Source organism: Varroa destructor, unplaced genomic scaffold, assembly GCF_002443255.2.
Source record: "Varroa destructor unplaced genomic scaffold, Vdes_3.0 BEIS01000004.1, whole genome shotgun sequence".
In the NCBI taxonomy this organism is placed as follows: Eukaryota; Metazoa; Arthropoda; class Arachnida; order Mesostigmata; family Varroidae; genus Varroa; species Varroa destructor.
Window position 1 is genome coordinate 49,583,136 of NW_019211457.1, and position 14,181 is coordinate 49,597,316.

Sequence of the window (14,181 nt, forward strand, 5' to 3'; positions counted from 1 at the left end):
ATACTGATAATAAACGCTGCTTACTAGCAACAACAAGGACGACGATAATGATAAACTGGATCATCATCAAAGAACATACGTCTCACTCCTTTCGTATTGTTTTGTTTTTTTACTATTTTCCTCATGTGCGCTTTCCGATTGTATGAAGTCGTCCCGCTTTACATCCAGAATGCACATTTGACCGAAAACCGTCAACCATGTTGCTGCGATAGTGGTGCGTCTACGTGTTTATGTAGCTGGAACTGGCCGAGAAATAGTAAGTCGTCGGAATACATATATATACACTTACAGTGTTTCTATATAACCCGTCTGAAGTGGACGCGATAGACTGTTGTTGTTGCTGTTGTTGTTGCTGCTGCTACTACTACTATTGTTGTTGTTGTTGTTCGTGGGAACGAACTGTCGTCGAATGTTATCACAGCTGCCGAGTGTTGTCGTCCACGAATGTTATCTCATCTGATTAGAGCAATGCGTTTACGGGGAATCAAACTGTGCATTGTCATCCCTCTGTGTTCTGTTGAATGCTTGTCGCAGCATTTTAGTCGTCTAATGTCAAACTCGATTACATGCCTGGACGGTTCGTTTCGACTAAAAACCGTAAAAACTTTTCACTACCTGGACTCTTAACCTGGACCTAAAACCTCTATGGCATAAAAATAATGCAGGCCTTCTACTTATTTCAGTTTTTGTTCATATTTTTCATACAGACAAAATGGGTAAAATGGATTCCCGAAGCTACTACACGCAAATCTAGAGCATTGAAAAAAAAAAGCTCGTACCTACAGTGGGGCAAACGGAGCGGATTTTAGATGCGTTTTTTTTATTGCGTTTCAGCCGGAACTTCTTTAGATGTATTTTAACCCTTGGGTACAATTAAAGTATTTGCATACAAGTACTTGCAAACTATTTAGGGAATGTCTTTAATAGCCATCTCGTATTCCGTTCACTGTTTATTATAACCGAGCTACTCCTCGGACACGTAAAGAATTGACCTTAAGTGTGAGTCGAAAGATTTTGCAGGGAGCGTTAGCGTGAACTTGAGATTATCATAGACTTCACTAGCCTTTTCGGGAGACGTTGAGGGTATTCTTAGATAAGCAAGTACGCATGGAATGTATCTAGAGAGAACATTCAGATTGTTTATCCAATTTGGGTTCGAAGAAGCCACTTGGCAACGGTAAGCCTATGACTTTGTCCGCATTCATTCCAATATTTATCGATCACTCTCTTTACCGCAGAAGACGATTTAACTTGCCATTTGCAGAATCTACTATCCGCGACCGGTTTCAGTCCTGAAGTTGACCCTTTACGTTCAGCATCCCTTTCGTATAGCCTTCCACATCCATGATTTCAGCGACAGAAATTAAAATCATCGCACCGGTTTTAACGACTGCTTTGTTGACGGGATATATTTTTAGATGAAGCCTCTGCCCAACATCAGCGCTACCAAACAAAAGCTAGATTTTGTTGGCTAGAAAACAGTAGTTGATGCAGTCATTGTTGTGGTAGAAGAGGACGCTGGTTCTCATGATCAGATGCGATATGGTTAAAGAGTGCTACGTCGCCATTGAAACGTCTGCATCCCTTCGCACCAAGACTGTATCTCATGCATCCCTGCGCCGACGAATATTGCAGCGGGAACAGCAACACTATGATTAACGACGGGAACAATAAAAGCTTTATGATCCGTTCTATTTAAAATAGTTTTCCATACAGGCCGAAGGCAAAATCAATTTGAGTCTTGTATAAAAAGTTCCGTTTTCTTATTTCGCTGTGTCTAATTTAAAACCACATTTAAACAACATCGATCGTAAGATTTTTATTATTTCGTCAAACACATTGATCTGGCGTTTTATCAGTAACTATATGCTATAACGGATACGAAACCTTTGATAATCTATATGGGCAGTACTTGCGACCTAATTGGAACTTTCTAATCAATTGATCCGACAGTACTAAATGAGAGAGTTTCCAATACTTAAACCACTTTCAAACAATACATATTGCATTAGAGTATGATTAGACTGACTGATAATTGAAAAGGTTAGAACTAAGTCTCATAAATAAAGTAAAACATAATTTTCCTCGTGTATGTATAACATCTCAACGGCGGTAGGGATTAAGTGCAATAATTTAAGGTGTGATGATAGTGATACTATTTTTCTTCAGTTCCCTGCATATTGGCATATGAAAACAAATAGGGAAGGTGAAGAGGAATATTGCATGAAAGAGAGATAGGTTTCGTGAAAAAGCCAGTTTGTATCAGAGACACGGATCTCTCCTGTGAAGGTTTCGCTCCCCACAGCTGCTCACCCCCACTTTCTTCCTGTCTCGGTGGATTTGAAGCTATTCAGTTAAAGCGCTTCGTAACGATAAAAATGATTTTTTCATCGGTCATTGTCACCACGATTATCAAACTGATGTGGCGCGATGTCATCGCCTTTCCGTCGCTATCACCATTATCAGCATCGCCGTGTTAGCTGCCGTTATCTTTGTTCCGATTAAAACGATGATGGTCCTCCTGGTGTATTGACGGATAAGATTCCGTTTGCTCTGTTTGCATGTTCCGGCGTATATATATGTATATATATATATATCAGTGATTGCTGCCATTATCATTAACAGGTAGGGCAGACGGTGTCCTGTTCCATTCGAATCCCTCTTTCTCGTAGATCGTGTGTGTTAAGAATGACAAAAGACGACGACGAGATCGCTTCTTCTTTCATTACCCTCTTCATCTAGTATTATTTTGTTTTTTCTGTCTGTCTGTTTGTTGATGACTGTAAATAGGTGATACTCACTGGTGACACTAGTCTTCTTTGTTCAACAATTAATTGCTTTCTAGATACTATACGGTATGTGTGCATCGAACAGCATCCGTGCAACAATGGCGGATATGCATACGTGTGATACATACAATATTCATGTATCTGGAAGTTAGTGATGCACTTGGAAATTGAACACGAGGTACCGAAATAGTACGGCACGAACCTTCGTTAGGAGACAGCAGAACGATTCTGGGTTTTGCTTTATCATGGCAAAGGACCTTTGATGCCAAATGGGTTGGTGCAAGATGTTTCCGCATAATAAATAAGTGCGATAATATGTATCTGAAGATGGAGCACCAAATTTGCCGTATATGTATATAAACGAGCCAAATGGATGCTGTAAAGTAATAATCATAATAGAATAACTAACTCGTTTACATTATTGTTTTATCTGCTGTTGTTTTCCTGTTATTACTATTATCGATGTAGCTGTCACTATCACTATAGTAATTTTACACGATACTCGCGCCACATACAGATGTGTTTTGTTATCTTATGTCGGGAAACTTAGACCGAAATGGCCAAAGTTAAATAACAACAGGCTGAAGCCCGTGTTTTGCCACCATCGCTGTTTTTGTGATATGTTTTATCGTTTGAGCCGCCGATATCGTCTTTATTGTGGTCGACTCTGATATTCTTGTTGTTGTTGTTGTTACAGTTCTTGACTCAACTGCTCTGGTTTAGTTGACTGGTGTTGCCTTAGCCCACCTGTCCGATTGCCCTGATAAGTAGCAGAGGCGAGAAAATGGAACTTTGAGGGGACCTGACGCGAGACGCCGCTCGGAGCACCGAGTAACACTCAAACGTTCCGAGCCGTAGAGCAGTTATCATCGTCGTCGCACTGGGGCTAGGTGGCACAATCAAATATCCTACTATTAAGGGCATTTCCCTCCCTAGTTCCACCCATTCTGATTTGTCTGTGGTGGCTATAAAAGCCATATAATCGAAAGTATAACAAGGACCGGCGGAAGAATAAGCCGTTTCATACCTTCTTGCTACGTCGCTTACCGCTTTTCTATGGCGGGCTGGCTCCTTCCCCTTTCCTTCGTGCATATTATGTCGTTGCTCCATGTGCGTTATGTTGTTGTTTTAGTCGTCGTTGCTGATCCTGCCATATTACTAGGAATAACGTTAGCTTCTGCTGGTCAGCTTTTGTCACTTTTCTTAGCATTGCTCAAATTGTTTTTCTGCGTCAGGGGCGCCGTCAAACACGCACACAGTGACCCCTCCCTCGGGTTTTACATTCTCACCGCTCTAAGACCTTGCTTTACCTTTATGAGGCTGTTCTGTTTTTTTGAATTGCATTCAAGTTGCTGCTACAGTCTCTCATTTTGTCCATATGGCGAAGCGGTATCGTGAATTTGAAGATCGTCAGGTTGTTTCATTCAGAGGTGCGTGCAATCATACGTTCACGCATAAACTAAACGCATGACTGAGCGAAGAAACACGATATTCTCTATTGTGTCTAAGGGAGTGAATGCTGTCTTGCTTTTGACATGTCAAGGATGGATACTCGTCATCGCAAATTTCCATGAGCGACAGCTAAAAAAATCTACCTCTTTAGCTAAAGACCAGCTGTAGTTAAGCAAACTATATGGAATTCGTTTTGCATGATCTATCTGGGCGTATCTTCCCAACATAATGAGAAAAGCACCATTGAAGATAATATTTTTAAAAGCTATGATGCAACATTGTAGGTAAATGTGGGTGTATGCTATTGAAGAAGAAGCTTACTAGTCCTTCAAATCATGTTTTCGGTCTTTTCCGGCGTGACTCCTTATACTTATGCCTTTCATTGCTACTATTCGTCGCCCACGATACACCGAGTCAATTCACCACCCGTAATAATAATTTAAGTACTTGCTTCTGTCTATACTTAAAAAAGTATAGACAGAAGCAAGTACTAAATCCTCTTTTGATTCATCGTTCTGAGGGCGTATGTAAACTGGGCCTGCAAAACTCTGACTTTGCTTCCTGGCTGACTTGTTGACGAACTGCATCTTTTTTCTGCGCTGGACGCGCTGTGACACGAACGCCGGTTTGCTCCGTGGGCATCCTCCCACGTTGCCAGCGTCGCCTCCACGGCGGCAACTTACTGGCCAACACACAACTACCGTTAACGCGGATACCGTCACTCAACCGTGTAATGGACCACAAACAAATAGACACACGAATTTATAGATACGTGCGGATCGGCATACGCGAGCCAGGTACGCACACATTGTCCATTGACACTCATAAATACATTTGCTTAGAAACACACACATAGACACAAGCGAGCCACTCAGTCAGCAAACGAGGAATGAATTACTGATCGAAGTCGGCTGAGAAACCGTGTCAGCACGAGCTTTTATCCACATGACGCCATTGTCACGGCGTAGCCTTTTTGCACTTCACCCACATCAGCTGTGCCGGTTAAGCGCCCACGCATTTATGCCATCGTCACCTTTCATCCAATTCGTCGAAAAGATTGACGCTTAATTACCTATTAGCCGGCTCCTGCTGTTGGCCGCTTAGGAGATAATTTGATAATGAGTAAATTAGCCGATAACAATAGCTAAACAGGACAACAGCAAGTAAGTATAGGGAAGAGTTGGATGGGAGTAGAACAGAACGCAGAATAATGTATAATGGCACATTTCTGCGCTAATGCAACATTGCTATGAATCGGCTAGACCATTTTTGTTTATCTGAAAAGCCATCAAACCCTAACATTGTATCAGATATGTTTTCCAGACCCTCCGCCGGTTTTTGTGTTCGCATATGATGGTACTAGCGATGTCACGTTTTTAGATTGAAAAGAGCGTGCCATCTACCAGACGATGGCTGACACTAATTAAAGGTATTGTGAAGGGATTATCATTAGTGGTGAGGATTGGGAACTGCTAATGAGATTAACCCCTCGTATTTACAAATTACAAGAGCTCCTAAATGTAGATAAACCGCTTCAACAAGAAATATTCAATTCTGCTTTTCCTTTCTATCCTGTTTTTGGGTGTCCTGCCAATAACAACGACTGCTGCTTTTATCAGTCATGCTTTGCCTGCCAGAGCTGAAGTGTCTGCACTATAGGATTAATTGAATTCCATTTTTACGGCTTGATATGTATAAGTGTGTATATATATACACTTAAAGCGAGAAAGAGAAAAAGTACAACGAAGCAATCATTGGCGGCGAAAGACCATTCTTCTCCTAGTTCCTGCATACATCCTTCTCATGTTGCTGAACCAGCTCACCCCGACCTTTCACTGGCCATCGCGTAGCTAAAGAAAATTTAATTTCTCAGGCAATAAAACCGAAAGAGCAGCAAACCTCAAAAAGAATCGCTGCTTATCGCGATAAGTGAATTAGCAGCCTTAAATTGACCGTACGGCAGCAGCAGCAGCAGCACGATTCCAATAGATAGCGAAAAAAAAAACACTATATTTATATAATACGACTGCGTACCTCTTTTAAATTGTTAGAGATATGTATTAAAAATAATAACAGAATTATAAATCAGCATGCTAACAGAAATCAATGCGATGACTATTAGCAGTTGTTTTTCTCACTATTTTTAGTACATCCATTATTTTGGAGAAAATTTGAGCCTAGACACAGGGACTACATTTTGTTTATCGATCAGCATCACCCACTAGGAAATTACACACCCTCCTACTCGATTATATCACGGTGTAGCGTTCTATTCAAATATTGCTTGAGTGACCACGACTACTTATCACTCGCAGGGCATATGATACACGGCTATACATATCAGATTTAGACAAACATTTGCTCGCGTTACGGGATGTCCTTAAGGCCTCTAATTCGTTTTCTATTGAACAAAGTGGCCATTTGTTTCATGTACGCAAATTTAAAGAAGCTTTGATTAGGTGCTGCGCATTTGGCGGCCTGCGAAGGAATAAGGTACACGATTCACAGCTGACACTAACATAACAGAATCTCTCGATTATATCTCTTGGCTAACGACAAGAGGTTCGAGTTTAATTTGCGTATTTATTCAGACGCATCCAATGCAAAAGCCTATTTTAAATCATTGTGTTATCATTTCGGATAGACCTTGCAATTAAAAATAGACACGGGTCTGACCGATTAAATGATTCTGATTTCATAGACAGGTCTCCGTCTTATCTTTGCCGTTTGAATTTCTAATCAAGCCTGAACTTAAAAAGGTAGCAGGGATTGAGTGGCAGCAGCAGAGTAATGACAATGGCGGTACACGTAGAAGCAAAGCAGGCAAGGAAGCACCCATCCTCCTGTTTTTACGGTCGCTGCTCGTTCATTCAGAACGTCGAACAGGTGACGCAGGTCTGTGAAGAGAGCTCAGAAATGGCTAGCAGTTAACCTATCGTTGCTCGGTTATCCCTATATGAATAATAGTTGATTAGCGTGATGGTTGGGTGGCAGGAAAAGTGACGAACACGGGTGACGCTCATCGTCCGCGAAAGATGTAAGACATTTGGGCTACAACCATATCTGAATCATAATACCGGTGTGTAAAGTTAACAATTAGATTAATCGTCGCGATATTTACAAGCCGCAATAGGACAGTCGTTTATCCTGTCTCATATAGGCGATCGCCGTCTAGGCAACAGTCGGAAGGAAAATTTGAACATAACACTTGTCATTATATATGGTGAGTGCTGCCCACAGTCGATCGCTCGACTTAAATGGCTCAGAAAGCATAGTTTTTAATCGCTTGCCTGCCACTGTCGATTTATCCAGTTCAAAAACAAGCAAGGCCCCACTAGTAAGGCTTCGTGCACATATCAGTGTACCGGAACGGCTTCGACACCTGTTCTGACAGCTGGACAACCGCAAATTCGTTTCTGACGTCGCTAACGAAGAGCTAAACGCCACTGTGTGGCTCGTAAGTACGTATGTCATCAAGCCGGAACAAAGTTTACAAGTACCAGCAAAGGCCGAACGCGATCCTGTGATTTTGCTACTATTTAATCCGTTTAGAGCGCTATTCCCGCTGCAAGCAGTGACGGTGATGTCACTTGCTTATGCCGCAAGTATCATAATTACCTGGCGACTTTTTTGTGTCATCTGACAAGCAAAGAAGCAGAGCTCGAGTCGGCAGACGGCGTCATTCAACACGCTGTTTGCAAAAGTAGAAGCAGCATGTTGGCCTGCTTTGATTCCTTCCGTTAGACCTTTATGAGCGAAAGCTATCGAGAACAAACCAAAGCAAAATAGTCAGAATAACTTGTATTTAGATACTCTTAAACGCCAGAACGGATGTTCAGGGATCGTGCAAAGTAGGAAAGCGGACATGAATTAAAGAGCTTTAGACTGTGACAAAATAGCGTACGAAATGAATTGTACCGTACAGTGGAACCGTATGATCGTGTATCATAATTATGCTAACAAGCTCACACATGGTCATTGTTCTGCGCTTCAATCCTTGCCTAAGCGGTATTTTCGTCGTTTTCTTGCTAGGATAAAGACGTTCTAAATGTGTGCAGTATTTGCCTGCTCCATCCTTTGACATTGAAATTTTCCAACTTCGAGATAAATATGAACAATTCATCTAAAATCTAAAACGCGATCAACATCAATCTTTAGCAAATTGATAATCTTCTTGCCATATAAAAACGAAAAAACGAGATATTTTAGCCATAATGTCGGCTTCAGTTCTCGCTGGATTTACACTATGCTAAACGCTCTGAATGCGTGGGATATTGAGAGGCAGGGATCAAACATAAATCAAGGGAGGGCCTGTATAGCAACGAGCTCTAACCGCTGTTAAGCCAATAGCTACACATGCCGTCTTCGGTGTACGCTTGTGCCATTTTGCCCCCGCTCGCTCTCGATCCTCGATGCAATATGCTGAACCGCCAGATACCGGCCACCGAAATTCGTCAGACTGCCCTCTATAGATCCACACAGATCTGTGTTGCCTGTTCAGTTAAGATAGGCGGCCGTAAGGGCTTGGACAACTGTCGGCTGGAAGGAAAAATAAATTCGGAAGACTCGCGGTGATACTCAGCGATAATCCGGAGAGCAATAATAATCAAAGGTTAGCGCCGCTACTTCTGCTGTTTTGTCGATGATTGTTTTGGTGCTATTCGAGTTGAATGTTGTTCAGTTGTTGAACATTTGTCAGCGACAGATGCAGACGAAGATGCTGGGCGGTAGTTTGCATTATACTTCGCCATGATGGGTGTAATTTACAGTGGCAACGACATGTTCAGTCGCCGATACAATCGTGGCCATAGGAGCAGCAGTATCATTAGTAACTGTAATAGTAATAAAAACAATAGAAAGGCATTTCATAGCAAAGGGCTCAATATGCAAAGTAGAACGAGTGACATCAGTACGTGGTTTAATTTCGTTAAAACGAGATGAAGACGAAAAGGTGCGTTCGTATTGGCTAAGCACCATTAGTAGGTTCACATAGTGTGTACGAAGTTCTGAAAAAGTTAGGGAGATGACACAGCATAACGAGCGGGCTTGTTTCGGCCGAAACCGCCATGATAGCAACAGCATCTGGGCTTACGTTTGATCAACAGGAGCAAGCTGCTAGTCGAACGACGTCGATTTCGGCTGTGACGACGGCGTCCCCTTAGCCCTAAGCGCCCCGAGGCAGCAAAATGTCTCTAAAAAGCGGTAGAAAAGGACAATGGGCAGCAGCGTGATACGAGAAGATGAAGCACACAGGGGAGAGCAGATAAGAAACAGAAAGAACGAGAGCTTCTTTTGTTCATTATGAAAAATGTGATGAACTAAAATGCTGCTGCTCCTGCTGCTGCTGCTAATGAAAACAAAGGGAAACCGCCAGACGATTTGCCGGGATATATTCGTGGATACGAATTCACGTCAAGAGGTATATAGCTACCTAACGCTGCTGGGATAAGTTGCATCGCATCGACAGTGGCAACTGGATAGCATATAAAAATTGAATGATGAGTTTGCTGCTACTATCTCCACCGGCGCTGCTGACTCCGCTCACTTCAAGGTTCCCTTCATTTTCTGTAGTTACACTTTAATTGTCTGTTGGTCTCCTAGTATGTGCTAGCGAGACGGTATTTCGCGATATGCGGATAGGTCCTCGTGTGAACGAGTGCACGCGTGCGTCTATCTGTATCTACTGATGTTCATCCATGTGGGATTGTGAGTGTTGCTTCCTCGTAGCGTGCATCACGTTTTTGTCGCGTTTCTGGTGCTGTTGCTGATGTTTGTTGATGATGCATTTTTGATTGCCAGTGCGCCACCGGCCCGACTTGGTTCGGCTTCTAGGTCGAGTCCCCAAGGAATGGCTAAGTGTCAAAAGCGTGTACATTTACTATGTTCAGTGCGACGTATTCCTGTCGTCAATCACTGGACAACCAACCAAGAAGACAGAATGAAAAAAAGAAAATAGAGCGAGCAAAAACTCCACTGGAACCCACTGTTGAGCGGTTCGACGCTTGTTTGGACTATGGCGCTGCTAGCTTGAATACTTCTTGGAGGGCTGGGGCGGGCTCTCTGTTGCTAGGGTCAAGTTGTCCTGCTTCAAGAGCCTGGACAAGGGTCGCGTAATTGGTGAGAATGAGCAAATTAAGCTTAGAAGAAGCGAATTTACTAGTACCTACCCACACACACACACACACACACACACACACAAGCATATACAACCAGGTAACGAAATCCAGGGATGAGTTATAACGAGGGGAGGTAAAGATCGTCTAAGCAAGAGTAAAGTGAACAGCAAACCTTCGAAGTTAGCATGCCACACTCCGTGGCTATGAATTTGCTTGTCTTTATCGTTGCCCTAAGGCTAACGTCCCTGTTGGTAATCAAGTTGAGCCCAATTATAGTGATTAGTTCTTGCTTTGCAGCTGTAGTAAGTTGACGAATTTTAAGGCGAAAATATGAACTATGGAAAAATAGCGAAACACCAATCCACTATATTTCATCGTTTCCCAATAGTTAATTCGATTAGCGCATACTAACTTATTATGAAAATATTATGTGTTTTTAAAATGCACCACATAAAAGGAAGTATCAATTGAAAAATAGGTTAAAGAAGACAAGTTAGGAAAAACGAGAGATACGCCGATAATTGTATATGGACGACCGATGAATTTCGAAAATAAACCAAGCAGGAGTTATTAGACTCCTTACAAGATTACCAAGTGTATAGCAGAAAGCACTCGAAATGTTGTTTTCGAAAAAAGGTCGATTTGTAATAATATTTTAGGGTCTAGGGGTGTAGTAAATGCGATGAGATTTAGGTATAGCTATTTGAAATCAACCGAAAAGCAGCTGCACAGTCCAGCCAGGTATCCTTGTCTGTATACGTGTATATGTAAGATAGTTACATTATATGTACAGAATGTAATTCATAGATAATTTAGAAAAATGAGACAGTTTTATTTTTCCCGTTGTGGGGTGTTTACGCTCTTCATTTTTGAGTAGATATTACCGACGCAAGTTAACTAATAATAATAATAATAATAAAGCTGCAGCTCACTTTAATTTGTCAGAGCCCTTTTCCTCCAAAAATGCTTCCGGGCAGTACTCATTGACTTCTCATGGTCGTCTGAGGCGGAAAGTGCGTCCTCTAAGTCCAAGATGCAAATTTTGAAATTAGCAAATGGCTTCTAACCAGTCTTTTCAAGTATGGAATCTAAAGTACGCACGCTACCAGTATGTCGGGCTGCTTCGGCAGTTTTTACCTCTCGGCAAGAGGCGCAATGAAGTAAGTGTCGAAAGTACACTCTTTTCACCTGGAACATTTGTATTTGGAATCTGAGCCTTAGATAGGGTTCCACTGAGCATCTGGTGAAATAATAGCGAATTTGAGCAGACAAGAAAGTAATGAGAAATAAAGGGGACATCTTGGAATGATGGCCTTTATTTACCTAACAACTTAATAGATTTATTGAATGAATGAATGAATGAAATATTCGTTTCTCTTCTTGAAGAATGTCGAGGAAGTTTTAGTATGGCTTTGACAAAGGTAAATCATCTTCGCCACTGAAAATTGTGCTCTCAGACCGATAGATATGATTGTATGGAAGGACCAGTGGGAACGTAACGAAAGGAATCACAGGATCAATATATGGAAACAAGGGCGACCTTCCCTTTATTTATAATAAATATTAATATAATAAATAAATATTATTATTACTATTATCACCATATTGTGGATGAAAGTACAATGGTGTATACTAAGGGTTAAACAGCATCGGCGACAGCACAGGCTATGCACAGAATATACTCAGATGTGAAAATCCCAGCTCAATGACTGGAACGTCAATCGCTATCTATCAACCATCGCTTTGTGAAGACTGTGCATGTTTCCTTCTCTTATGGAAAAATAGGTTTTTAATGATACGACGTAACAATACGTTTTATTTATACATTTACGTTTCATTCCTAGGATAACTGTTTCATTTTAGTTTTACCTTTCATCTCGTATGGCCGTCTGAGCGCTACTGAAATCAAACATTCATTTAGATTGACATAAGAAGTCAACATTTGGGATTTGTTTTCGTGCTGTATGTATACAACTTTGCATGATTGCTTGGTTCTATCTTGCTAGCTGTTTGCACAGCGTCAGTCAAGTGCTGATATCATAACAAACCGATACATTTGCTTAGGTTTCTATCAAAATACTGCTTGATGTCGTAAGCATCACCCTTGATTATAATAAATCTCCTTTCTGCTCTATACTTGCGTAAAGGCCCGTAGTATTCCACTACCAGCACAGTGTCGCGTAGTTGTAAGTTGCATAACAAAGAAAAAAAACGAATGCCGCCTATCGAAAGCTACCGTCGTTTTGTAATCTGTGTGTATCTCACTTTGTCGTTTCTTAAGTTGAGCAAGTGCAAATTAAGATCCAAAATGCCTAGAAAAGCGTCGAGGCAGAGAGCCAGGATGTTTCTAATAACGTCCATACGCGCGCGTCTATGTGTGTTGTATACGTACGAAAAGTTTGTAGAGCTAATAGCAAAACGTCGTCAACAAATCTATGATGTCATTGTCATCGCTGCCGTCGTGGTCTCTGGTACGTTGTGAAAATCTCGAAGCGAGTTAAAGCTAGAAAATCTGCTATAGATGGTGACACGCAACTCTGGCTGCAGGGACGGTCATTCGCCCGCTCGCTCTATTATATATTCGCCGGAGATCGAGCGCGAACCTACAACTAGACTTGGTCCCTCCGAACTGAGTTGCGATAGAAAAAGGTTGAGACAGAGGACTCGGCACGGGCTTCTCCAGCCGGCTAAGTGAATTTAGTGGTGCTGCGATGACGACGGCTGCCACCGCTACTTCTGCCGTCGATTCGGTCTTTTCACCGTTAAGTCTCGTGAAGCCGCCTACTTCGATGTCGCTCACTCTTGCCTTCAAATATCCCAGCGTGGCCGACATTGTTCTCTTACCCTAGTCGATCTCTAACGCAAGGCGCCGCCGCGACGCCCATCGACATGAGTGAATCAACACCAGCGCAGAGTTGCTACAACTTCGATGGAAACTACTTCATTCTACTAAATTTACATTTCAAATGTCGCGCCAATTTCACGTCATGTTTTGGGGTAAGCGAGCCTTGAGTGTTGTGGGGGCAACATTTCGAGCTCCGACTTCGTCGTCGTGTCGCAGCACAAACTTCTCGTCCTCTCTTATACGGATTGCAGTTTCAGCGTCATTCTTCTTCATGCCTTCTCGAGTTGGAAGGGCATAGACTGATGGCTCCGGGCGCATAAAGACATCCTGGAAGGTTGGACGACGCATCGCATTCCTCTTGTGTCCGGAATGAATTTCCTCAGAGGCAGGGACCGTCATCTTTTTGTGTATTTAGACAACTATAGCGACGAAGACAACTACTTACAACATCCCTCGGGGTGTACGTCGAGATAAATCATTTAAATTGATCGTTACTAAATTATCGACCGTATTCATATTCAGCTTTGTGCACAGAAGGTAAATCATTTTGCAGTCTCTTTGCCGTTCTGCGTTTGATTTGAACATCCATTCTTCCTGTGAGCCGCTTTACGAGATTGAAAAATAGTTGCCTGAATCTTTATTAGAGATATTTACTTTGGACTTCGTCAAACCTTCACGTCTGCAGCTGCACTTGGCTCCTTTACACACTGCTTAGAATAAATCTGGAAAGTAGACCCCTCGTTGAAATTCATCCGAATGAACATGTCGAAAAATAGAGAATAATAGAAATTCGATAGGCCACCTTTTTATTTTTGTGTCTCTAAACATGGAAGAAACGAAATGTCACCTTGCCTACCTTTTTATAGAGTTATTCTTAATCGACGTGTACGTATATAGGTTTAATATGGAAAAATGCGCTGTTTAAATCTCGCTATCCAAATAGCATTCCATGGAAACGTCTCGACAGGTACGTAAAAGG

At 42.0% G+C, this 14,181-nt stretch overlaps 1 protein-coding gene and 1 long non-coding RNA gene across 19 annotated transcripts in view; one reads left to right on the top strand and one right to left on the bottom strand.

Moving 5' to 3' along the window:
* Positions 1-14,181, top strand: part of LOC111249008 (nephrin-like) — a 226,991-nt gene that overhangs the window by 135,651 nt on the left and 77,159 nt on the right. The gene's annotated exons all lie outside the window — the stretch shown is intronic.
* The window catches only part of LOC147756317 (uncharacterized), a 102,695-nt gene that overhangs the window by 25,800 nt on the left and 62,714 nt on the right, over positions 1-14,181 (bottom strand). The window lies entirely within an intron of this gene.